At 40.3% G+C, this 25,695-nt stretch overlaps 1 long non-coding RNA gene across 1 annotated transcript in view; it reads left to right on the top strand.

Annotated features, from left to right (window-relative positions):
* The window catches only part of LOC123592600, a 35,522-nt gene extending 11,428 nt beyond the window's left edge, over positions 1–24,094 (top strand). The window contains exons 2-4 of the long non-coding RNA XR_006709863.1: positions 1,848–2,013; positions 21,045–22,577; positions 23,462–24,094. This is a non-coding gene — a long non-coding RNA (uncharacterized LOC123592600). The remainder of the gene's footprint in view (positions 1–1,847; positions 2,014–21,044; positions 22,578–23,461) is intronic.
* Positions 24,095–25,695: the final 1,601 nt, after the last annotated feature.

Genomic DNA, 25,695 nt, shown 5'->3' with positions numbered 1-25,695 from the left:
ACAAGCCAGTGAAACCCACTGAAATCCTGCTGTGCACACTGGGAATCAGTCTCTCACTCTGTCCCCTGAGCTCCAACAAAGATGCTAATGCAAAATATGTTGTCGGTTTAAACTTGAAGCTGTAATCTTTCTCTGTGTCTTACTGTAAAATAGTTCTTATGGACAAAGAAAAGCTCGTAAGTAACCCTTCAAAACCTCACTCTTTCATCCATTCTTTTCCTGCTCAAATTTGACTTCTGTGCTCTTTTTTTCCATAGGTCTGTTTGGTATCTATGATGGCAAGCAGAGCATATTGCCCTCTGGGCTATCACGTTGGAATTGAGATGTATATTGCACTAGAGGCAGGAAGATAAAATCTATTTTATGGTGGCAATATGGTGCCCTTTTGGTCTGGCTGTTGGGACAAATCAGGGCATGCACATGCGGCTCTATTTCTGAAAGACACCTTAAATTAGTTATATGGGTTGATAAATTGTTATTTAACTTACAACATGAACCAACCACTATCAATTTTTATGGCTAAGTGACATGCTCTGGAGTGACATACGTCTCAAGTCTGAAAAACTGGACGTCATTAACTGGCATCTTGAAGACCGTAAAGATGTTTTCTCAGACCCAAGAGAGCCTTAATGCAGCAGAAGATGCAACTTTACTCCGCTCTCCTCAATATTTGGCGTGGCAAAGCAAAATGACACACATAATTCATGAAGCACCGTAAGAATTCCCACTTTATCATTTATTCTTTTTATTTTTTGAGAAGGGCACATTTCAAGGCAGTTTTCTCTGGGACTGAAAAAGTGGGTCAGTACACCATTTGTCCTTAATAATTGAGTAAAATGTTAGGATTTTTTCCATTTGTTGTCCTGAGACACAGTGCAGTATCAAGGTTAAGAACATGGATTCTGGGGTCAGCCAACTCGGGTTCAAATTCCAGCTCCATCAATAACTAGCTGTGCGACTTTGGGCAAGTTACTTTACTTCTCTGTGTCTCAGGTTCAATGAGTTTGTATATATTTAAACTATATATGGGGGCGCCTGGGTGGCTCTGTCAGTTGAGCATCTGACTCTTGATTTCAGCTCAGGTCATGATGGAGGGTTGTGGGATCAAGCCCTGTGTTGGGCTCTGTGCTGAGCACGGAGGCTGCTTAAGATTCTCTCTCCCTCCCCCCGCCCCACGCTTTCTCTCTCTTAAATAAAAAAAATTAAACTCTAGATGTATGTACATATATATTATGCAGAAATATATTTATATATAAATGTGTTTATATATAAATATGTATTTTTAGAACAAGAGCTGGCAAATGTTACATGCTGTGTGTTTGCTATATATTTCAGAAGCAGAAGTAAAGTTTTATGAATTGACTTTGACTCATTGTAAACAAGCTTGTGAACAACATTAACGATCATACATAAAACATAGATGCCTCCTTACCTGAAAGCTAAATGAGCTGTGGAGATACACTTTCATCAATGTCCTATTAGGTTGGCAATTCGCTTCTGGATCCCTTGAAGAGATTTGTTCATTTCTGATGTATTTATCTGGAGAGGAGTTAAATCTTTTCTAAATGTGGATTCATTAAAGTTAATTATAAAGTTATTAAAACTGCTATAATTAACAAGTTTATCTTTCTCTGTTTCAATTGCTACTCCTATTTCTTCCCCCACTTCAGGAAATTAACAGATGTTAATTTCATTGTGTTTCCCTAATGTTGCTTAACTTTGCAAACCAAGAATCACTGAACACAAACCGACAAAAAGCACCACCATAAGACAAAAACAAACAAAAGTTCTTTTCTCTTAGTGCTTTCCATTCACACATCTCTGTATTTTTTGCCCTCTCCCTGCAGTTCCCTTGGTGTGTCAAATGCCTTGCACATTGCAGATGTTGACCAAGCAGCCACTACAAATGTTTCCCATGAGCCTTCTAATTTAGCTCTCAAGCTATGAGATTACCTGAGGAAAAGAAAAATGGGATTTGATTTCCCCAAGAAGCCACAGTTCCTGGAGCATATGGTAAGACGCAAAATAAACAACCAAACAGCACCCGAAGAGGCAAAAGAATGTCGAGGAATGTTAGTTAAGTTTCTTGTTTCATCTAAAGACAACACACAAAGCCAGTGATGTCAGTGCCGTAGGCATTTTGGATGGACTGAAATCCTATAAAAATGAGTGATGAATATATTAAAAATAGCTTTTAAGCGTATTCCCCAACATATGTCCATACCAGTTTATGAGGTAGTGGTAAACTGGTGGACTTCACACAAGATGACCAGCCAAGATGGACATTTGTAATCTTGTCACTTGAAGGGGGTCGGAGGGAAGTAGCGATATTAAGTGTGGGAAGAGGAAGGGCAGCCAAAGCTGTCTGGCTCTATGGAAAGTTACCACTTGGAAAAGAGTAAGTAAATTTGTTCTGTGTTAAAGAGCATCATTAGCATACAGGTGGAAGTTATATAGCAAATTACATTTCAACTCCCTAGAAGAAAGAACCAAGTAACAATTAGAAATATCCAGGAAGGGGGCGCCTGGGTGGGTCAGTCGGTTGAGCAGCTGACTTCGGCTCAGGTCATGATCTCGCAGTCTGTGAGTTCAAGCCCCACGTCGGGCTCTGTGCTGACAGCTCAGAGCCTGGAGCCTGTTTCGGATTCTGTGTCTCCCTCTCTCTGACCCTCCCTGGTTCATGCTCTGTCTCTCTCTGTCTCAAAAATCAATAAATGTTTAAAAAAAAAAAAAAGAAAGAAATATCCAGGAGGTGGATTGAGTTGCTTTAAGAGGTTAAATTCAAGCTTTTGTCAAATTAGCTTCTCTGACCGGCACCATTTAATTGTTTATGAGGGATTCTATAGAAGATTCTGCTGAATGGAAGATAGATCTTGCTAACATCTCAAGTTCTTTGCAACTGTAACGTTCTGTGAATTAAAAAAAAATCACACTGAAAACAAATCAAGGTTTTGTGTCAAGAACAAATGATTGCAGCTCAAGTTGCTCGGAGAAAAAGAACGTGGGGCACCTGGGTGGCTCAGTCGGTTGAGCATCCAACTTCGGCTTAGGTCATGTTCTAGAGGTTCGTAGGTTCGAGCCTCACATTGGGCTCTGTGCTGACGGCTCAGAGCCTGGAGCTTGCTTTAGATCCTGTATCTCCCTCTCTGTCTTTCTGCCCCTCTCCCACCTGCACCCTCTCTCTCAAAATAAATAAATAAACTTAAAAAAAAAAAAAGGAATGTGTGTGGCTGTCCAAAGTCAAAGAGAAAGAAAAGAATGAGTGTAGACTTCCTCTCTGAGCAATTATGAGGCACCCATTACATGTACGGACTATGTAATTACATTACATGTACGGACTATGCTGGACTATATACAAAACGTCTAGCAGTGGGCAGGGGTCATGCTTCTGGGGTGACGCAGCATTTGAATTCCCTCCCTGTGTTTTGGGGAATTCCTTCACTTTACAAGCCTTGGAAGAGGTGGACCCCACTTTGGTTTGCAGAAACTATTTTACGTTTCTAAGACTTACCTGCAGCAAAGTCATGGGGATGCCGTCCAGGATCTACAAATTAGTGGCGTCTATTGGAGATTCGTAAGGGTTGTGAAGGTTCTCCTTCAGGGGAGTGAGGGTTATTTTGGAAATTTTATAATGTTTATTTTTGACAGAGCGACAGAATCCAAAGCAGGTTCCAGGCTCTGAGCTGCCAGCGCAGAGCCCGATATGGGGCTTGAACTCATGAGCCCTGAGATCATGAGCTGAGACAAAGTAGGACGCTCAATGGACTGAGTCACCGAGCCACCCCTGGGGAGTGATGGTTTTGAGAAGAGTTCCTGGAGCAGCAGAAGCTGTGGTCTCAGGGTAGCATCACAGGCTGGAGAGGTTTATGGTTCACAAGTAGTACCTATTGCTTGATGGCCTTGGCCAGGAGCATCCTTGCTAACGGTTCTGCAACATTTCGGGCATTGTTCCTGATTGCATACCCTAAACCTGTTCTCCTGTCTTTGAAAGTCTGAGATATGCAATATCTGTTTTTTAATGTTTATTTAATTTTGAGTGAGAAAGAGAGAGAGAGGGAGACAGAATCTGAGGCAGGCTCCAAGCTTCAAGCTGTCAGTGCAGAGCCTGACACAGGGCTCGAACCCACCAACCACAAGATCATGACCTGAGTCGAAGTCGGACTCTTAACCGATTGAGCCACCCAGGCACTCCATAGATGCGCAAGATCTTTTAATAATTTTCTTTTGTACCTGTGTGAGTCAGGGTTGATGCTTTGCTTTTCATAGGAGAAGCCTCAATGATACCTAAGTTGGTACCAGAATGGTTGCAAGCCCTTCACTTTGAAGGAAGTAGAGGAAGATTGTGAAAATGCAACCATGCGGCAAGGCCTGGGCCCTTGTAGCTAAGGACACATTGTTGCACAACAGTCATGAGACAGTTGCCAGTCAAGTAATATCGGGAAGGCACTGAAAGACTTTCTCGAGTTATACATTTCCTGACGTCCAAGAATTGGTATAGGAGTGCATTCTCAGGTAGCCAGATAAAGGAAGAAAGAAGATAATATTAAATGAAGTTAAACCTATTAATACAGGTATCCTTAGCAAATATTCTGTATTTCTTGTCCTAACTCAAGTGGTAGAGAGTGGTTCCAATTGTTTGCTTATTGTAGGGTCTGAAATCTGGATTCAATGGTGGCCATCCTAAATGAAACGGAGATGTCAAGATGCCCATGGTTTTACATAGATGAAGAAATCCCAGTTCCTTGAAGATGAGAATGTTGGAGGGGATTTATCACCTTTAATTTGGATATATTCACTATATCCTGTTGATAAATATAGTGGAAGAGAAGCATCGACACTTTTGTAAAATCCTACAGTGTCCATTCTCTTTAGGCTGAGGATTTTGTGTACGATGTTAATGTGTTTTCTGTTTTGAGTGTGGAAATCAGAGGGTGCTTATGTAGTTACTACACTAGATGACAAAAGTGGAATCTGAACCAGAATAATCTGATCCACATGAATCTTCAATGATGGTCAGTTAATCACAGAGCAGTAGGATAGAAATGATGGGCAGCCCATTAAAATATAATTTGATTCATAGGACTGATAAAACAGTAAAGTTGGTTAATAGAGGCCTGATTTGAGCTACCAGAATGGAGACATGGTCCTGTTTTGTGCCTGGGTCTTAATTTACAAAGCTAAGTAATGACACAGGCAAATCAATGGTATTTGAAAGAATTTTACTACTTATATTTCCTGAGAGAAAGGGGCATGCCACACAGGGCCACAGGGGAAGCAGGAGATTTTTAGTCTGGAGGTAGAAGCAGGAGTAAGGGGAAATCCTAAGCTATGACCCTTAATGGGGTTATGGTGGGAAAGGCAGGGCAGTGTAAACGGTTTAGGATTGGCCAGTTTGAATAATGCTGGTTGACTCTGGGCCATAGAGGTGGCCTCCAGTTGTCTGGTAACTGGCCCTGGAGTGATTTACGGCCAGAGAAATACTAGTTTGATGTGACAGATTTAGATAAAGAGATAAGAGGAATAAACAGACAAATAGACTCATGATTGGTTGTTTGCATAAGAAGCCAACCATTGTGCTTCTGGCTGAATTCTTTGCTATTTCTAACAACTGGTTAGCCCTGGGAAGGGCAGTCTCTCCCTGCCAGTGAGATTTTTGAGATCTCAAAACATTATAAGATACAGAAAATAAAAAGCGTGGTTAATCCAAGACCCCCATCCAATCTTCAGGTTTGAGTCTGTCTGTATACTAATATAGAGACTGTTGAATAAAGACAGATCAGGTACCCTAGAGGCTAAGGACCTGTTACAAGTTAGTATTGTGATTCTTCCTCTTAGATTTCACTGAAGGACCAGCAGGCATTCATTGGGATAAATGGATTATGGAAAGGAAACTACCCAAACATTTTGGGGGTTATTGGACATAAAGTCCAATAGGTTAATAAAGTCAACACTAATTACTGGAGACCTACAAAACCATTGTCAGAATAGGGCTTACAGGGGGATGGAAAATACACAGAATTTCTACCCTAGGTCTTCTCTACTGTAGGCTCATTGGAGACCTTAAATACATTTCGTGGTTATGTCCCATTATGAGAATGTATCTGTAATACACACATCACTTGGCAGAATCCATATAATGGCCTTTTGCCTTAGAGTACTGACTAATGTGGTAGGAAGAGGCCAGTGGAAGTCCTTCTACCTTTCTCTCCCTGCCAAAATAGCAAACCAAGAGCAACGCCCCACTGCTGGGGGAAGTCCCAAAGTGAAAGGTCACCATCGAAACTCTGAAAGATGCGGGGATGGTGATCATATGACATACTCATCTAACTCACTGCTTGGGCTTATGCTGAAGCTGGTTTGCTTATAACAGAAGACTCTATTGCAGCTTTTCTGCTCCAAATGTGCTCTCTCATCTAATACAATCGATCAATACATCTTCTAATAAAAGTATGCAACTATTAACACAGTGGACTCCTTTTTTTTCTCTAGGCGTAGGCAAACTTTTTAAAAAAGGACTATATAGTCTATATTTTAGGTGTGTGGAGCCATAGGACTCTGACACTATAGTGCAAAAGTAGCTGTAGACAATAAAGAAATGGACAGAGCCATGTTCTAGTAAAAACTTTATCTACAAATACAGATAGCCAGCCCCTAGGCTGTTTGCCAACTATTTCTGCATCTTAACAACCAGAAAATACCACCAATAATTTGCTTTAACCAGGATAGGACAACGGTACATCTTTACCAGTGACACTGGGCCAAGGGGTGTTCCAGCAATAGATACAGGTTGGGTCTGAAACAAGTCCCTTCCAAGAGAATTTTGGCTGTAAGATTTCATGACTCTTATGCAAATACTCTCACCCCTTTTTCATCATATTCCAAGGGTACAGAAAGAAACACTGCAACACCTCACAGAGTCTCAAATTTCCAGCCCAAGCTAAAAAATCCAGTTAGATGCTTCTCTCAGGATATTGGGTGAAATTTGCATTGCATCCATATAACTAAACGGTTCCGTTTCAGTGACTTTCCCAAGCAAAAAATGAATCTGACATAAGTTGACTCCGTCAATTCTCCACTAGAAACAAACTTCCAGCAACCTATCTCCCTCCAAGGAAAATAATAAAGTTCTGCATCTTCTGGCACTGTGCCACACCTACAATTCTTTCTGTGTGCTTTTCATTAGTGTAAAGACAGATCGTAGTCATTCCATCTGGTACTTCCTCAGAGGACATCAGGTACGCTATCTTATTAGCAGACCTTCAGATTCAGGCTTGGGGGGGGGGGAGTTTTGTTTTATTTAGTGATACACTTCTAAGGCTCAGATATGAGAGCTTTGCTGTGTAAAGGAATGCCCAGGCAAACCCCACCTTGCTAATAACTAGTGAAATGTCCTAGTGAAATCTGAGCCCTCCCCCACAGAGACATGCCGCGGGTTCTGAGTAACGATGTGGCGAGCCTATTAGTCCCTGTAAAACTGCTAATGTGCTCCATTTAAACAGGCACGTTGGATTTCAGACCAGTGCGAGGATGGAAAGCAGGGCTGACAGCTGCTCCGTCAATCATTTTTCTAGGCTGTGCCCTGAGGCTGTTTAGCATTATCACTTATTTACTGTTCAAAATAGACACTTTATAATAATAACTCAGAAGCCAACGTGGCCACAAAGGGGAGGAAACTGACCCTTGAGGTCTGGGGGAACTTTGTGGTTGGATATATATATATTTAAGCTGATGTTTGAATACATCTCATCGCTCCCAGTGATTGACCCTTAGACTGTCGCATGAACGTGACAAATATATATGGAAATATATGGCCTGTTTTGCCTTTAAACCCTTCTCTTGAAACTCATGTGCTTAAATACCTAGGAAAGATTTCCCTGATTCAGGAACTCAAGGGCTATAGCTTAACTGGCTTAGCTCTTGATCTGGATTCCTCTCTCCTAATTAAGTTTGTTGAATGCTGGATTGGTGCCTAAGAAAAAGTGTTGTGTCAACCCAGTGGATTTTTCTCTTAGGCCAGTTTTTGGCAAAATGCAGTAAATTAGTTACAGAGAGGATGCTGAAGGTGACAATGATTTGGACTTGATTTATATATAAGCTGGCCTGGGAAATCTGAGCATTTCGGTCATTGTTATGACTGCCATAAATCAACAGGGATGAGTAGACTGTGCTGAGATCCATCTTGCTCATTAAAACGGCCAGGCCGTAGTCTAGCGTTCGGTGAGTTTAAACTGGAGTTCAGATACGAATTATTTTAAAAAATCTTTTTATCGTTTATAACTTAAATTACTGTATTATATTAGCTTCAGGTGTGCAACATAGTGATTTGGTATTTTTATACCTTATGAAATGGTGATGACCTTGATAGGTCTAGTTACCATCTGTCACTATACAAAGTTAGTATGATAATGTTGACCATATTCCCTATGCTGTACATCACGCCCCTGTGACTTAACTTATTTCATAACTGGAAGCTTGTACCTCTTAATACCCTTCCCCCATTTTGCCCTTCCCTGCCCCCCCCCCCCACCTCTTCTCTGGCAACTACCAGTTTGTTCTCTGTATCTATCAGTCTGTTTCTGTTTTCTTTTGTTTTTAATTCCACATGTAAGTGAAATCATACGGTGTTTGTCTCTCTCTGACTTCTCTCACTTAGCATAATTGCTTTTGAAGGCAGACTACTTAACAACATAAACCGCAACTAGACCACGGAAACTCAAGTATGATTGTCTAAAGATAACTTCTCATTCATTGACCAAGGTACGGCAAAGGGGAAATGCAATGGAAGAAAAATAGAGAGAAATCTTTTTTAGATACCTGCTTCAGAGCCAAAGACTCTTTCCTGATTTCTCTCAATGCCGGTACTAGAAATTAAAGTGCACAAAATTCAGGGAAATCCCACTGGCATCACTAGGCAGTCCACCTTGATCAATCTATGTGAACTGTAAGACTAAAATAGGAATTCAGGGGTTTTATGTATAAAACTCAGCTGTTTGTTATCAGAAAAATTATTTGTTAATGGATCAGACAAGGATTTATGGTATCTATTATCTGTGAAATATGCTTTAAATTGCCTTCTGTTTACATTTGAATAGGACATGTTTTACCTTTTTCAGTGGATTTTGTTTCCATCAGTTGGTTTCCTTTCTTACTCTGTGAAACTTGAACTTCAAAAAAATTGAAAGACACTCAAGAGCTCTTTTGAAGACTGAATATTTTTCAAATTAAACCTATGAATTATTTTCAGAAAGAGGAAATTTGCTTTTAAAGTCCAAATGAAATAAACATGTTTAAACATCCAGAGGTCTAAAGCATAGTCTTATTCAATGACAGTCTGACATGCAATTAGATAAATAGTCAACCGCTTTTGGCTGGGGGTGTTGAGAAGCTGTGGGTGAGGGGCTTCTAGGGGGTGTGAGGGTTTCTGCTTGGCTTCCCCAAGCCTTGCACTGTTTCCTCTCAGACTTCTTATTGTGTCGGGAGTAGAACCATCGATGGACGAGGAAGAGAGCAGGCCTGGAACCTTGCACTGAACAGCTATCTGGAAGTGTGGTCGGGGGATTAGGGCTGTTGAGGGTGGGAGAGGATAGCAAGGTGAAAGAGTAGTGTGAAGCCATGTAAAGGGAGACATCTCTGTCCCCAGATTCAGCCTATTTGTGGGCCAGGGCCCTCAAACATCAGATATGCAGGCTTAGTGCTCCAATTAGGATTGAAATGATCACATGGCACGTTCAGAACACACAGACTCCATGGCCGTGTGATCCATGAGCACTGTGCACACAGGACTGTTGTGTGGCTGTTTGTCTGCCTCTGCATGAAGAGGCAGTTGGTTAGGGCTGCAAAACTCAACCTAGGAACAATTCATCCTTGAGTGTCTTCACAGACCAGAATACTATGGCTCAGAAAAATGGCACCCCTCAACCTGACCAAGGGGGATGGAGAGGACTATTTGGGGAGCCCAAGTTCCTAGCTCATCCTAGAGAAGGATGGCCAGGGGGCAGGGGAGTGTGGGCTAGCTCAAGTTGTCTGTTGTCCCTGGATGAGTCAAGACCCTTCCTCTCCATGAACCTGTTTCCCTCTCTGCAAGTCATTGATGATGTTGGGGCTTTCCAGGAGTTTATCGTTCCAAGAGGCTGGAGGAAGCAGTCTCAGAAACGGCTTTGGGTGAGGATCGAGAAAGCCAGAACTGGGTTCAAATCACCTGGCATTCTGTGTCCTCACCCAACCCCAGATCTCTCTCTCCTTGCTTCTGAAATGCTTTCAAGGCAAACAGACCCAGTGAGGTGCAGAGAGGTGTGCAGTTTCCTGTAGCATGTGATTGGGGTTCTAGACCATCCCTAATACTTGTGAGGCACCAGGCAAGAGTGAAAATAGCAGCCCAGTAACCAATTGCCTGCATAGTGATCACATAAATATCAAGCTATTAACCTTTAAGTAAAAGACTGAAAATAAAATGGGTCAGGAAAAGATCTGACTGTGCTCTGTCTCACTGTGCTGTGCTCCTGGGAAAGACCTATTGCCTTTTGTATCTGCAGTTTGTATGTAACAGCATCTCCACCCTGATTGCAAATAAGAATGAACTGAGACCACTTATGAAAAATACTGTTGCCTGGACCCCAAAACAGAACAAACACAAATATCGTGGGTGGAGTTTATGGAAGGCAAGAGTGATGACGTTTGTTTGATCCACAAAAGAAGGGATTTCTTCTGTTGAAACCCTTTTGGCTCTCCATAAAATTTCATAACACTGTTCCAAAGTTTGATTTGTTCATATACTTCTCCCAGTAGCTAAATCGTTCTGTGATTTCTGGACCACTTTTGTACTTAAACCCTCGTAACTCTTTTGGAAGAATATAATATATTTTATAATTTTCCTGCCCAAATTCACTGCATCTACTTAATATCAAGCCACTCTTAAGTCACTTAATACTGCTTTTTTCGCTCCCATGTTATTTCCCATTCTGCCCTAAAATGCATCCTTCATTCCTGTCTTGGCCAAGCTCCCCCTTATAAAACTATTAGTCAATAAAATTAATTCATTTATCTAGTCATTTATTGAAAAGATATTTATATTCGGTCCCGCCCATGTTCATCGTGGTCTCTGAGGGTGGTTTTGAATGCTTGGTACACATATATGTTCAGTTCACACTTGTAGCCTTGGATGCTAGCCCACCAACTGCTATCTACAGGAAAATGTCTGATATTTTCAGCCCAGAGTTGTAGGGATGGTGTTTTGGCAAAAGAAAAGAGCAGAGAAGTATTGTTCATCTGGATTCTTCTATGTTTTGGGTTAATAAAAGTTAATTTTCTAACTTCCATTCCCCTCTTAATTTCTAAGAATCAGAGGAACAATTTGTCATGGACTCATGCAGATTAATAAATGAGAGTCCAGTTTTTGGAACGGCAGCCTTCTGGTCCTTCTGAAACCACAGAAACTACTCACTCAAAAGAAATGGTTGTGGTCATGAAAGTCAGGACCGGTCTGTGAACTCCCTTTCCCATTTTAGCACTCCATTCTGAGATCCTCTCTTGATTGTGCTCGATGGGATGGGTCCTGGGCTTTCAATGATTGTACAATTAGATCGAGAAGCAGCAGGGGACCCTGGGTGGCTCAATTGGTTAAGGGTGCCACTGTTGATATCGGCTCAGGTTGTGATCTTGCGGTCATGAGATTGAGCCCCGTGTTGGGCTCTGTGCTGAGCGTGGAGCCTGCTTGGGATTCTCTCTCTCCCTCTCTTTACTCTTCCCCAACTTGTGTGTGTGCACGTGCACGCACACCCTTTCTCAAAATAAATACACTCTAAAAGCAAACAAACAAAAAGGAAGCAGCAGGAGCTTGGACACAGAACCTGCCAAAGCCACTAGATGTTGGGACCCAGCTTTGCTGAGGCATAGTACTCTCATTGGAACAGATATTTTTATGGTTAAAGGCAATAACCCTTTTTTTTTTTGTATTTAAGTGGCAGTTTGTTGGCATTGTTTCTTCTGATTTCCGCAAATTCAAAAGAAGAAAAGCAAACCCACCTGGGTCTGGAGAGGAGAGGCTTTGCTACCTGCTCAGATTGAGACTGAGAAACTTGGAAGGTACATAGAGCTTTGGAACTGAGTGCAACACTTCCTCCCATGAATACAATATTAACGACTGATGATGCAAGGTGGTAAGACATAGTTCCCAGCCGGTGGAGAGCTTAGTGTTGAGTGGCTGGAAAAAAACCCCAAAATTATTATCTGATCATCTCAGGACATGGGAATGGAGAAAATGAGTTGCACGGAGTACTTAGAGGTCAGAGAAGTGGGTACTTAGTCTGTTGTGAGTCTTCAGGATGAAGTGTCTAGGGTAAGTGGTGGGGGCAGGGCAAGAGGAAGGGTGCTCATTGCTACTGTGTGCTTCTTGTTGTTTCTGGGGCCTCTGAGCCACAGAACAAGGCAATATATGTGCGTATGTACCCTCGTCTACGAACGTTCCTATATGTCAATATTTGTTTCTATATTAAACCAAACAGGAGCTCATACTTCTGTCTCTAGCTCTGGTAGATTGCCACATGGATCCCTCTAATCTTGTCTGTCTGTAACATCCCCACTCCAACAGTGAGAAATCTGGCTCCCCCCATCTGCCAATCATTTACTTCATTGTTCGATTCCAGCGTGCATGCACAGTACTTTCAGGATTAACTCAGACCCTCATGGGAAACAGCTTTGCTAAAGCACAGCACTCACGTGAAGTTCCTTCTGCCCTTCATCTTACAGACCCCACTAGTTTCCAAAGTGACTTAGGTCAGCACCTTTTCTCCCCACCCCTTTTAGTGAAGTTGTTTCATACATTTTTAATTCAGTTATTTTGTCATGTTCTGTGTTCCATCCTCATATCCTTCGATCCCCTAAATGATTTGTTTACATGTTTATATATTAAGGTTCCCACTTTATACTGTAAAGTTCTATGGGCTTAAACAAATGTCTAGTGTCATGTATCTCTTGCTCCAGTAGCCTATGGAATAGTTTCCCTACCCTAAAATATCCTTGTATTTTACCAATTCAGCAACTCTTTTCCCCTTCCCCTCCAGGAAACCTGGCAGTCATGGATCTGGTTACTGGCTCACCAGTTTTGTCTTTTCCAGAATGACCTAGAAATGGAATCGTACAATATGTAGTATTTTCAGACTGTCTCCTTTCACTTATCAATGTGCATTTAAGATTCATCTATGTCTTTGCATGGCTCAATATCTTATTGCTTTTGATTGAATAGTAGTTCATTGTATGAATGTGCCAGTTTGTTTATCCATTCCTTATTGAAGGACGTGTTGGTTGTCTCCAGTTTGGGGAAAGTACGAATAATGCTCCTATAAACATTTACATGGTGGCTTTCGTGTGGATCTGAGTCTTCAAGTCAGTTGAGTAAATACCTAGCAATGTGATGGCTGAATTTTATGTTTAAATTATGTTTATCTTTGAAAGAAACTGCCAGACTGTCTTCCAAAGCAGCTGTACCATTTTGCATTCCCAACAGCAGTGAGTGAGAGTTCCTGTTGCTCTGCATCTTTGTCAGCAATTGATATTATAAGCTTTTTGGATTTTGGTCATTTTAATATGTGTATAGTAGTATCTCGTTGCTTGAGGTTGTAATTTTCTGATTACAAATGATGTTGAGCATCTCTTCATATGCTTTATTGGCCACCTGTATGTCTTATTTCATGAAATGCCTATTCAGATCTTTTGCCCATTTTAGCTGCACTGTTTGTTTTCTTGATGTTGAGTTTGCAAAGTTCTTTGATTATTTTGGATATGAGTTCTTATCAGTGACATGTTTGCAAATATTTTCTTACAGTCTGTGGCTTATGCTTTCATTCTTTAAACCATGTCTTTCCTGGAGTAACAGTTTTTAATTTTAGCAAAATCTACTCTTTTTTTTTTTTCTCTACGAATTGTGCTTTTGGTGCTGCATGTAAAAATTCAGCATCAGATCCAAGGTCATATATACTTTTTTTTCCATCTTTTGTACTAGAAGTTTTACAGTTTTGCATTTGGCATTTAGATCTGTGATCTAGGTTGAGTTAATCTCGTGAAATATGTAGAGTCTGTCTCAGTTCACAGCTCGGTCTCACATAGGTACTTTTGATGTTAACTCCAAACATGTAAGCCACCCTCTGGCTTTGAAATCTTAAACATGTACTTCATTTATCAAAGCACATGGCCAGAAGTGCATCATGGAAGATATTTTCATAAATGCTATAATTATGTTGGAACTTTCATAATTATATTTTTTGGTGATTTTTTAACAGCAAATTATCAGTGTTAATAGTATTAATAGTGTTAATTCGCTAAGTGCCACCATTAAAAATATTCTACAGTTTTGTGACCTATTCTGGAGTTTAAAAAAATTTCCTAATATGACAGAAACTTAAAAAAAATAGAAACGGGTGTCTCTTGACCACTAAGAGAAGGTGCGGTATAAGAGGCTATCTCCGATGTTAAGAACTGGCCACCTTGGTTGGGTTTTAAGTGATAAGTGACAAAAATCCCTTCGAATCTTTGCCGCATTAGGATTTGGCATGACAAACAGTTTCTCAGATGCCACTTGGAAAAATAAATAAAATCTGGGCTTAACATGTTTCTACTCCCTAGGAAAAATGAGGCATTTATGCTTTGTTGTTTTAACACAGTTGTGTTCATTCCTTTTCTCTAACATACTGGACTCATTTTCTAGCAACATGGTTAGCCAAGCAATGAAGACTATTAATTTACCACCACTAGAAAAGAGAGAGGATGCTGTGTGTATGCCAAAGAAATGGTAGCTACAAACAACCACATTGTTGAGGACTTGGTTTCTGCATTTCTGACTTCAAAGACCTCAAGAACAGATGAAAGGATGGGATGAGAAAGCGTAGTCTGTGGTTCACAGAGAAAGAAGTTAACTCATTGCTGTGCGCCATCAAATCCTTTACCCTAGACTTCTCTCTTCCCTTCGTATTTTCCTATTTTTTTTATTTTTATAGAAATAAAATGCTGAGAAGTATTAGAACATAAATAAGTACATATGCGTAGAAGAAGTCTTGTGTCCATCCAGTTTTTTGAAATCCTCTGGGTTTTATGATAACAATACACAATGATCTCTCATCAAAAACATTTTTGACTGTCAGCCTCCAATTGATTGGTCTTCAATCAATTTGGTGAAAACAAATAAAGAAAACCTTCTGATTTGCAAAATAAAGTTTTACTTCCCTCACTGGGGTCATACTCTTTCTCAACTTGCAATTCCCATATTGTGAATTGTTCTTTTGTTTATTGTGCCTGAGGGTTTTTTTCTCTTTTCCTTTTTTTTTTTTTTTTAGGTTTATTTATTTTTGAGAGAGAGAGAGTGAGCAGGGGAGGGGAAGAGAGAGAGGGAAAGAGAGAGAACACCAAGCAGGCTCTACACTGCCAACGTAGAGCCCGACACAGGGCTCAAACTCACGAACTGTGAGATCATGACCTGAGCCAAAACCAAGAGTCAGATGCTCAACTAACTGGACCACCCAGGCATCCCTCTGCTTTCCTTTTTTTTAAATCAAGGTGGTATAATTTACCTACAACAAAATACACAGATCTTAAGCACACTGTGTCATGAGTTTGACAAATATATATACCTGTGTAACTCACAACCGTGTCAACTTCTGGGATATCACCCCAAAGTTCCTTTGTATCCTTCCCTGTCAATCCCCGCACCTTGTACCAGGCACCCATTGCTCTGATTTTTACCACCTTTGATTAGTTTTGCCTCTTTAAGAACTTTTAATAATTGGAAGTATACAGTGAGAACTCTTCTATGTCCAGATTGTTTTGCTTAGCATAATGCTTTTGAGATTCAGCCATGTAGTAGCATCTATCAAGAGTTCATTCTTTTATTGTTGAACAAAATTCCATTGTTATGATAAACTACAATTTATTTATCTATACTCCCGTTACTGAGTATTTGCATTGTTTCCAGTTGAAGAAAACTACTATGAAAATTCTTATACATATCTTTGGTGGTCATATGTATACAATTCTTTTCAGTATACCCAGTGGAAATGCTGGGTCTTAAAAGTAGATGTTATATGCAACTTTATTTTTTACTTATTTTTTTTGAATGTTTATTTTTGTGAAAGAGAGAGAGAAAGAGAGACAGAGTGTGAGTGGGGGAGGGGCAGAGAGCAAGGGAGACACAGAATCTGAAGCAGGCTCCAGGCTCTGCACTGTAAGCACAAAGCCCAATGAGGGGCTTGAACCCACAGACCTGTGAGATCATGACCTGAACCAAAGTCGGACACTTAACTGACAGATCCACCTAGGCACCCCATGTTATATGCGACTTTAAAAAATCACTTACACATTTCTAAAGTGGGTGTGCAATGTGGCTTCCCAACAGAATGTATGAAAGTTTCAACTACTCAACATCCTTATTTGGCAGTGCTGTTTTTAATTTTAACAATTCTGGTAGGTATGTAGTGGTATCTCATTATGGATTTCCTTTCCTCATTTACCTGAGGGCTTATGATGTTGAACATTTTTTTCTGTATCTATTAACCATTTGTGGATTTTCCTTTTGAAGTATCTGTCTTTTGCCCACTCAAAAAAAAAATTGGGCTTTCTTGTTATTGAGTTATAAGAGTTCTTTATTATATATATATATATATATATAAGTCCTTTGTCATATATGAATATATATATACACACAGAGATATATACATATATATGTATATGTGTAGAGATATATATATTTTTTTCTTCCAAACTATTGTTTGTCTGATAATTTCCTTGGTGTCTTTTGAAGAGCAAAGTATCTTAATTTTGATGAATCCAGTTTATCAGTTTTTCCTATAATTAAGACATGTATGTATCCTGAAATTTCTTTCCCTACCCCAAGCTTGAAAAAATATTCTCCACTTATTTCTTTTCTAGTTTTAGCTTTCACCCTGCCTCACAAATCCCAGCTACCCTAAAGCAGCCATGAAATTTTGTTTTCTGTGCATCATGACTCTTCTCTTTATTTGGTCTTTATTTCTCTGTGCTATGATTCATTCAAAAAGTGACACCAAGGGGCGCCTGGGTGGCTCAGTCCGTTACCCGTCTGACTTCGGCTCAGGTCATGATCTCGCAATTCCTGAGTTCGAGTCCTGCTTCAGGCTCTGTGATGACGGCTGGGAGCCTGGAGCCTGCTTCGGATTCTGTGTCTCCTTCTCTGCCCCTCCCCCGCTCACACTCTGTCTCTCTCAAGAATCAATGAACATTAAAAATAAATAAATAAATAAATAAATCTAGGGGCGCCTGGGTGGCGCAGTCGGTTAAGCATCCGACTTCAGCCAGGTCACGATCTCGCGGTCCGTGAGTTTGAGCCCCGCGTCAGGCTCTGGGCTGATGGCTCAGAGCCTGGAGCCTGTTTCCGATTCTGTGTTTCCCTCTCTCTCTGCCCCTCCCCCGTTCATGCTCTGTCTCTCTCTGTCCCAAAAATAAATAAACGTTGAAAAAAAAAATTAAAAAAAGAAAAATCTGAAAAGTGGCACCAAATTGAAAGCTAAGGAGAATGTGAAATTGACCTCGTGCATTCACCTCTTCCAAGATGTCTGGTGTCTTGAGTCCAAAATCATTCGCTCCACATTGTTTCCTCATGAGGATAAATCTAATACCTATATTTCTGTTATGGCTGGAAGCAGAAGCCAGTCTTTTATTTTAAAAACACTTTTCAACTTGGGTACTTGTCTTTCTATACTTTGCGTTTAATTTTGATATTCTTAACTGTGCTGCATTTTTGTATCTTCATGGTTTCCCTTCTGCCCATGGCAGGGGGACAGAGATGGCAGCACACAGCACTAGAGTGGCTCACTAACACACACGTACCGAAAACGCTCAGTGCTCCCTCCATATTGTTAATGTTTTCCCTTCGCAGTGCAAGAGGAATTGCTAGAACTTGGATTTCTATTAGAACCCCAAGTGAGAGGTGAAAGTGCCGGCCAAGAATATCAACTTGGCACACATTAGCATATCCCTTGGGGGACTGGAGTCACTTGTCCTTATTACTGCCGGCTGACAATATTATTGTGGAGATCGTAGAGTCAGCTTTGTTCTTCTGTCAGCTCCCACATTGACATCCTTACCCCATTCGCTGAGGGTTGAAATACTCTGCACTGGTTACCAAAGCCTGCACAGTTAAAGGCAGGATTTAGAACCCTGGGAAAGGTAATGCGTTGAATGGGAGTCTCACTGAGGTACAGAACCCCCTGATAATTTTATGGGGGCATGTCGTTGTGGAAAGGATGGCCATGGCTGCGTGTGTGTTAGGGAAGTGGTGAGAGGAAAAAGGCAGAAAGTAAAGGAAGAGGTGTTGTGTTCAGCCAGGATAACCTTTGAGGATGTCACAGACTGGCTCCCTAGGGTTTGTTTTCTCAGTGGCAAAGGAAAGAGGAGAAATAATTTGACAAACAATCTTTCCTATTACCCACTTATTTTGGCGGGGGGATACACTCAGACACAACTGAACAAGGTTGGAGAGAGTATCTTCTCTACTTCCAGTGCTCTCATTTGGATAACATAGATTAGAAAAAGAGAGCATTACCAAAGGAACTGATGCTCTGACTTCCTGCACCAGATAGCAACAGTCCTGGGTCTCCTAAGATCCACAACTCTGTTAAGTCTTCTGTCTGGAGTCTCTTTAAAAACTGTAAATGACCTCCAGCAAGTCAGCAGCCATGACTTTCAGAGTTAAACAGTGGGTAGCCTGATTTAACCTATAAAGATAAAACATTTATTAATATTGTTAATGGTAGAAAAATAGCCTTATCTTATTTTATTTATTTACCTATAATACATCTTTATATTTATTGAGTTGCTTCCTCCTTGGTGGTATCTTTTTACCCTCCAACCCTTTCTTCTTCCAACTAGACCTCAAAGCATCTTACCATGGGTACAGTTTGTTACAAGCAGAAGGAGAAAACAAAATAGTTAATTTCTTGGTTTTTGAGGTTCAAAAACTTGATCTGATTCTTAAGACCTGGGTGTTGGAGCCATGAAATCTAAACCCTGAATGACCCTTAGAAAAATTTTTTCTTTCCAGTGAAATTCACTTACTCTCTATCCCCAAACTTCTAATAGAAAATAAAGATTATCAAAGATAGGGATGGAGAAATGTCAGAGAAAGGATAATGAAAGTTAGATGCCCCATGTTCTGCCCCCACCCTGGCTGGTTCCTGATGAGTTGGGAACGGTAGGGATCTGATAACGGAGAGGACCTATGCGATCTTCTTTGTAGATAGTTTACAATTTCTTTTTTTAAAAAACTATTTTAATGTTTATTTATTTTTGAGAGAGAGACAGAGACAGAGCATGAGTAGGGGAGGGGCAGAAAGAGAGGGAGACACAGAATCCGAAGCAGGTTCCAGGCTCTGAGCTGCCAATACAGAGCCCAACGTGGGGCTAGAACGTACGAACCATAAGATCATGACCTGAGCCAAAGTCAGACACTTAACTGAGGGAGCCACCTAGGGGCCCCTAGGTTACAATTTCTTAAAATGGCAAATATCAACATATAATTTTCTCCAAGTTAAAAACATAACTCTAGTAGAAATATATAGTGAGCATGTGACAAAAATGAATTTAATTCATTAATAAAGGAACCAGTTGGATGGTAAAGTTAGTTTCAAGGAGAGTATAAGAAACTGACCTGTCGGTGAATAATGCATTCTTATAGGGCAACACTATCCTAAGTTTTGGGATTATCTGTTCTATTGAATGGAAATAATTTAAATAATTTAAACTTTATTCGACAAAGATAATGTGCAACTTACCAATTTCCTGTAAGACTCAGGACCTTCATTAATAGTAAGTAGTAAGTCAAAGTTGCTTCTCTTTTGATGATGAATTCTCAACTGAGAGGTGGTATTGCACCTTGGAATGAAAATTCATTCTTGGTGGTCAAAAAAAAATCTTCGGTATTACAAGTGTACGTGCCCTCCAAAGTTCAATGTTCTTCTTGATTATTTATTTTCTCTTATTAAGGGTAAATTATACCAATTAGTCAACCAGTTCATTATTAATTAAATTAATTATCCTATATTAATTAATTAAAATTAAACTGGAATGTAAGTACTTTTTTTTCTTGGGGAAAGGATAATGAAAAAGAGTTGAGAAACACTATCCTAGATAGAGGATCAGATGACCTTATAAGAGGGCTTGTTCGATGATACTCCACAATTAATTTTAAAGAGCACTAAACCATGTTTTCATCTTATTTTCAAGTTGTGGATAATTTTTCTTAAACTACTCTTAGTGGTTTAAGAGCCGTAGAGTAGAAATAGCTATGTGGGACATCTAGACAGAATGGGTCAGGAGCAGCTAGCTTCAGAATCCCTGGAAAGATGTGAGAACAGAACCATATCTTCTGGGAGATCCAAGTCCCCAGGATTCAGCTGGTAGTCAGCCCTGGGGTAGATCAGAAGCCGGAAGTGAAGGGTATAGTGACAGCAGCTACCCACAGCCCAACAGGTGCCAGAGGAGACAGGCCATGTTGCCTACCAGCCACACACAGTGCCCCAGCATTCTCAACATCCTGTTAAACTGTACCTGCACCCATAGGGGTAGGGACAGAACTGGCTCTGTGTTGAATCAGATTGTGTTACCACTAGTCAACACAACGGGGACTCAAAATAGAAATAAATCTCAGGTGAAGGAAAATACAATACACCACATGTCTTATACTCCCACTTTTATGGCATGAGATTTTGCTAAATATATGTGCTTGTGAGGAACCCACCCCCCCGACCCCCAATAATGTGGTGGGGACAGAGTGCCAGATTCCTCTACACTTCTTGAGAACTCAAAATAGCCATTGAGTGGAGCCATAGAAAAGCATGCCCTGGGGCTAGGTGAGATTTTCCTGTAGTAATTCTCACACGTGCTATGCTATGGGTACATAGGGCTTGCTAATTTCTTCAATCAAAAGCCAAAGATTCCAGTATTGAATTAGTAGAAATGGTGGCCTTTCTCCAGAAAGTTCTGCTGGTTGCTCTTTCCTTTTGCTCATCTTGGTGTTTTTCTTCCAGGTAGTAAAAATCCAGTTGGAATTTAAGCGCTCAGCGTTTTCCTTCCTGAGCTGCCTGAATCTCAGAATAAGAGCCTTAAGCAGTGTGAAGTGAAGCTCCCATGAATAATTCTGGCAAAATTTTACTGCCAAATAAGATAGTCAACCAACTCTTCGTAGACAAGAATGATGGCCCACAGCCTGTGTCAGCCACTGCTGCCCTCCGTCTCTTGCCCCCAGGAAGTTCCATTGGAACCTTTGTAGTGTCAAAGTATAATTTTCAGAAAGGTGAAAACCTAACTCTCATAGAAATGTAAAAGGAGCTGGTGTCAAAGATTTCTTCAACTCATTAATGAGGAAGCCAGTAAGATGGTAAAGCTGGCTCACAGAGGATTTGAGGAACTGAGTATTTATTTACAAACATTTAAAAAAATGTTAGAATAAATTGCTAGGTTGGATATGCATTAATGCCCTACAGGGCAAATAAAACCAAAAATTCTGGGTTATTTTATGTGCTAGGCAGAAATCATTAGTGTTTCTCCTGGACAGAAATCTCTATCAGAGGATAGAATTCATGGACGGCAAAGTCAAACACAGGCATGTTCTCCTAGATAATTGAATAATCTTTTGGCAGGCTTATTAAGGCATGCCCTAGTATGACATTGAAAAGACATGACTTCTCTTTGCCTTATCTTTTACGTTTTGGCTAATGTATTTGAATAGTAGCTCTTTGAAATACTGGTGATGGTGTCTGGAACTTATCTCTGAGCTGCAAACACTGTTAAGTGCTTCTGGACATGAATACACACACACACACACACACACACCATAATTATATATATTACATATATATACCATACCATATATATACTATAATTAGAGATATAGCATACATATATACCATAATTGAACAAAACAAACAGCATGTTGCAGGAAGGCTCTGGCTTAGAAAGGAGGAGACCAAGTTGGGGGTATAGGGAATTCATGGCATTTTGTGTCATTGAACTTCATATTATTTACTTTGGGCTCAAAAAGAATTTTGGCCCAGATCAGGTTGAAAAAGGAAAACAGAACGAAGAAACACGTTGCTTGAATACTGGTTCAGCCACTGACTAAACATACCACTTGGGCAAAGTCACATCAGATTGCTGTAGGTGGCAGCTGTCTCCAAAGATGGCCCCCAGTGAACTCTGCCTCTACTTAACACCTTTGTGCAGTCCCCTCCCAGTGTGACCAGGAATGGTGCTGTGGCTCCCTTTTAACCAATAGAATGTGGGAGAAGTGATACTACCTAAGCTGCGCTAGATGGCCAGGCAGCTTCTGCTTCTGTGGTCTTGGAAGCCAGTCCGGATGCAAGAAGTCTGAGTGTCCTGCTGGGGACAGAAGCCACGCAAAGGGAGTCGGAGGGCCAGGCGCCACAGTGAGGCGTCACTGAGGAGCTTTTAGGTAACGGGCACGAGACGGACGATACCAGATTGGAAGCTCCAGCCCACTCGAGCTTCAGAAGACACCAGAATCGCTCATCACATGACGGCAACCACGTGAGAGACCCTGAGTAAATAGAGCAGAAGTGTCCCACTGAGTCCCTCAAGCCATAGTATCGTGAGAGATATTAAATTGTTGTAATTCATTAAGTTTTCGGTTGTCTTGTTATATAGTGATAGATTACCAAGACACTATTCCCTACAAGGACTTGTAACATTCCCTTTAACTTGACTCTTTCTTAATTCTTCCTCCAGTGGACAAGGGTGCAGGGTGTCCACCCCCCTGACAACAGGCACTCAATGTTCATTTGAGTAATGGAAGTATTTAGTTAAACCTGGGGGAAGTCGTAACACTAGTCTGCGAAAACGAAATGAAGAGTTTTAGTAAGTTTCTCTTTGCCCAGAAGGAAAATTGCAGCCCAGCTATATTTACCACGTGTGCGAAATACCATATTATGTTCTCACGTTTCCTGATTTGAACTTTTTGTTTCATTCAGGCTTTTGTTCAAATACCATCTCCTCACAGAGCTCTTCCATCATCCTATCTGAGGTAGCACCCGCCACTTTGTATGCCCTTATTGTGTTTTATTTTGCTCCCTAGCTGTTCTCTACCTAACGTTACACAACCCTTTATTTTTTGTTGTTTGTCTCTCCCTAGAGTGTTAGCTTCCTTGGGGACAAGGACTTGGCCTTCCCTGCTCCTGTGATGTCTCCAGCCCCTGGGACATTGGTGGGAACATATCTGCCAGTCAAGGAATGTTTGTTGAATTGACTAAAGTAAATGTCTACTATTTCCCAACTTGGAAAAGAAAGACTGGAAATATGAAGGAGCTTGGGGGTCCCAAGTGGAAAATATTTTCCTTCGATGTCCCAAAGGAAAAGGCTTTGTGCCGGTATTTGACTGCAGTAACTGAGGCACTGGGAGAGAAAATTCTTTCTTTTTTTTCCTGCTCAGAACAAATACAACAGAGAAGAAATGCCGGGATGCTATGGAAATGCAGAGGATTTGGGGACAAACTTCTATGGTGGTGCTAAATGCCTTACAAACAAGCAAACAAAAAGCCATTAAAGAATTTGTAAGATGTTATTGCCGAGCAAAGACAGACTGTGTGAGAGGCACACAAGAGTGAAGTTGAGGCTCATGAGAAAAGTAGGGTTTGGGGGGAAACGTAAGTTTAATTGTAATGATGGAAATTTGTGGTATATCCTCTTAAAAGGAGCTATGGATGCACAGTTTCTTGAGTTACTGTAAGGTTGTATGAATCGCTGGAGAATATGCCTTTGAGGAGAATTCTGAGCAATGCTTCGTGAGAAAAGGCACACCCCGGAGGACCAGATAGGTCTTTTGCATGTCTGTGTGGATGGTTTTATGGCCCCAGAACTGGGAGTGCAGAGCAAATCTGAAAAAGGAAGAGTCATTTGAGATTTACGATAGCAACAAAAATATTTGTCTTCTAAGGAAACCTGGTTGGAAATCAAGGTTTACAGGATTTTAAACAGAAACATACTTTATTTAAAAAAATTACAATAATCTCATGATTGTTTTAAAATATTTGAGCCGACCCTAAAATAAACCATACTTCCGTAAGTCTTGTCTGCAGAGTAATTTTTGAAACTAACTTTTGAAAATGTGTAATTCAACATACAATAAAACTAAGCTCTCTTTCCTCTGAATTATTTAAGACAATGAATTTTAGTATTTACTGGTGTTGTAAATACTGAAGGTTTTCAAGCTTCCCAATATGCTGTCAAGAAAGAAACATCAGTATCAAATGCACCCTAAGATGCAGTTCTTGGTTTTTCTTGGAAAATCCTCAGACATCTAACCTCAAGCTGTTTCTTTCTGTCCATTGCTTGTTCTGTGTTAGTGACTCAGTTTATGTTTTATGAGCCGTCTGCAGATCCCACAGTGCCCAGTTGTGTCTGTCTTTAGATTATTTTCTTGAAATCCAGGAGAGAGGCAAGAGAGGATTTCATCAGACCCTGAAACTCATACTGTTTCGTATCACAAGGATCTAAGAAATGGGAATGGAAGATGAAAACACAAAGACCCTCTCTGCTTGGCTTTCAATGCTTTAAATATGAAACTGGCTTCAGAAATCTTTCAGTCTCCATTCTGATAGCCAATTGCAAAGACAGAAATAATATCAGATTTTGGAAGAAAACTGTTCGAATGGTCTAACATTATAAATAAGAAATCTGAGTCTCACAGAGGTGAAGCAACTTGTCTAATGATCCAGAATTCATGGTAGAATTTGGACAAAGGAACAATGACTAATGTCCAGGTAATGCTTAGGAAAATATTTTGGTGCATGGAACTCTTGGGCAATCTTTATGTCATGGCCTTCCATGCTTCTGTAAGTTTGTTTTGCCTAAATGCAAAATGTTCTGTACAAAGAAACACTTAAGGATTCCAAACCAGTAGAATTTTTTGACCCTGAGTATAGATAATAGATATAAAGGAAACTCTATGTGTATGGAAACTAGTAAATGGATGTCTTTTCTATAGTCAATTTTATTATAGGATGGATGTCTGCACATATTTTATAACAATAAAAAACTGTTCTCTGTCTTAATCACTATGTCATTTTTCTTCCTAAAGAAACTCCTTTTCATCTATTTCTTCTGGTACTTATACCCATATTTCCATACAGTATGGTATTTTATAGAAATAGCAGTTAGGCTAATTCTTAGTAATTTTGGACATTATTTATTAACTTCCTGTTGGCAATTGAGGGTTTAGCTCAGTCCAAATGTTACTTATGCCAGAACCTAGGATTTAATTTCTCAACCCCTTGCGAGTGGGGACTTGACATCAGATTTACTGATTTTGGGAAAATCACTGAATTTCTTGCGACCAAATGTGTGGCAGTTTCATATCTGTCCCACTCCTGTATACACAGATTGGAGTTCTTTGCAGATATAAAGTCAGTTATGACCCAATCTTCTGAGTTATGTATTATTATTCTTGTTTTCCAATGTTCTATAAAGAGGCTTAATGAGGTAAGTCCAAGGTTATATAACATGTAACTGGCAAAGCTGGGATTTAAACTCAGATCTCTTTGATTCCAAAGACAAACCTTTTCTGAATGTTTCATACTATTCCTAAAAGAAAGCTTCTTTCAAAGAGAACTTCTTTGGTTGGGTATCACTAGGTGCTGTGGCTGTTGCTACCTTCTTGCACAGGAC

The sequence above is a fragment of the Leopardus geoffroyi genome, chromosome D4 (genome assembly GCF_018350155.1).
Source record: "Leopardus geoffroyi isolate Oge1 chromosome D4, O.geoffroyi_Oge1_pat1.0, whole genome shotgun sequence".
Lineage (NCBI taxonomy): Eukaryota > Metazoa > Chordata > Mammalia > Carnivora > Felidae > Leopardus > Leopardus geoffroyi.
The sequence above is the reverse complement of the archived record's forward strand: the minus strand, read 5'-3'. Positions and strand labels throughout refer to the sequence as shown.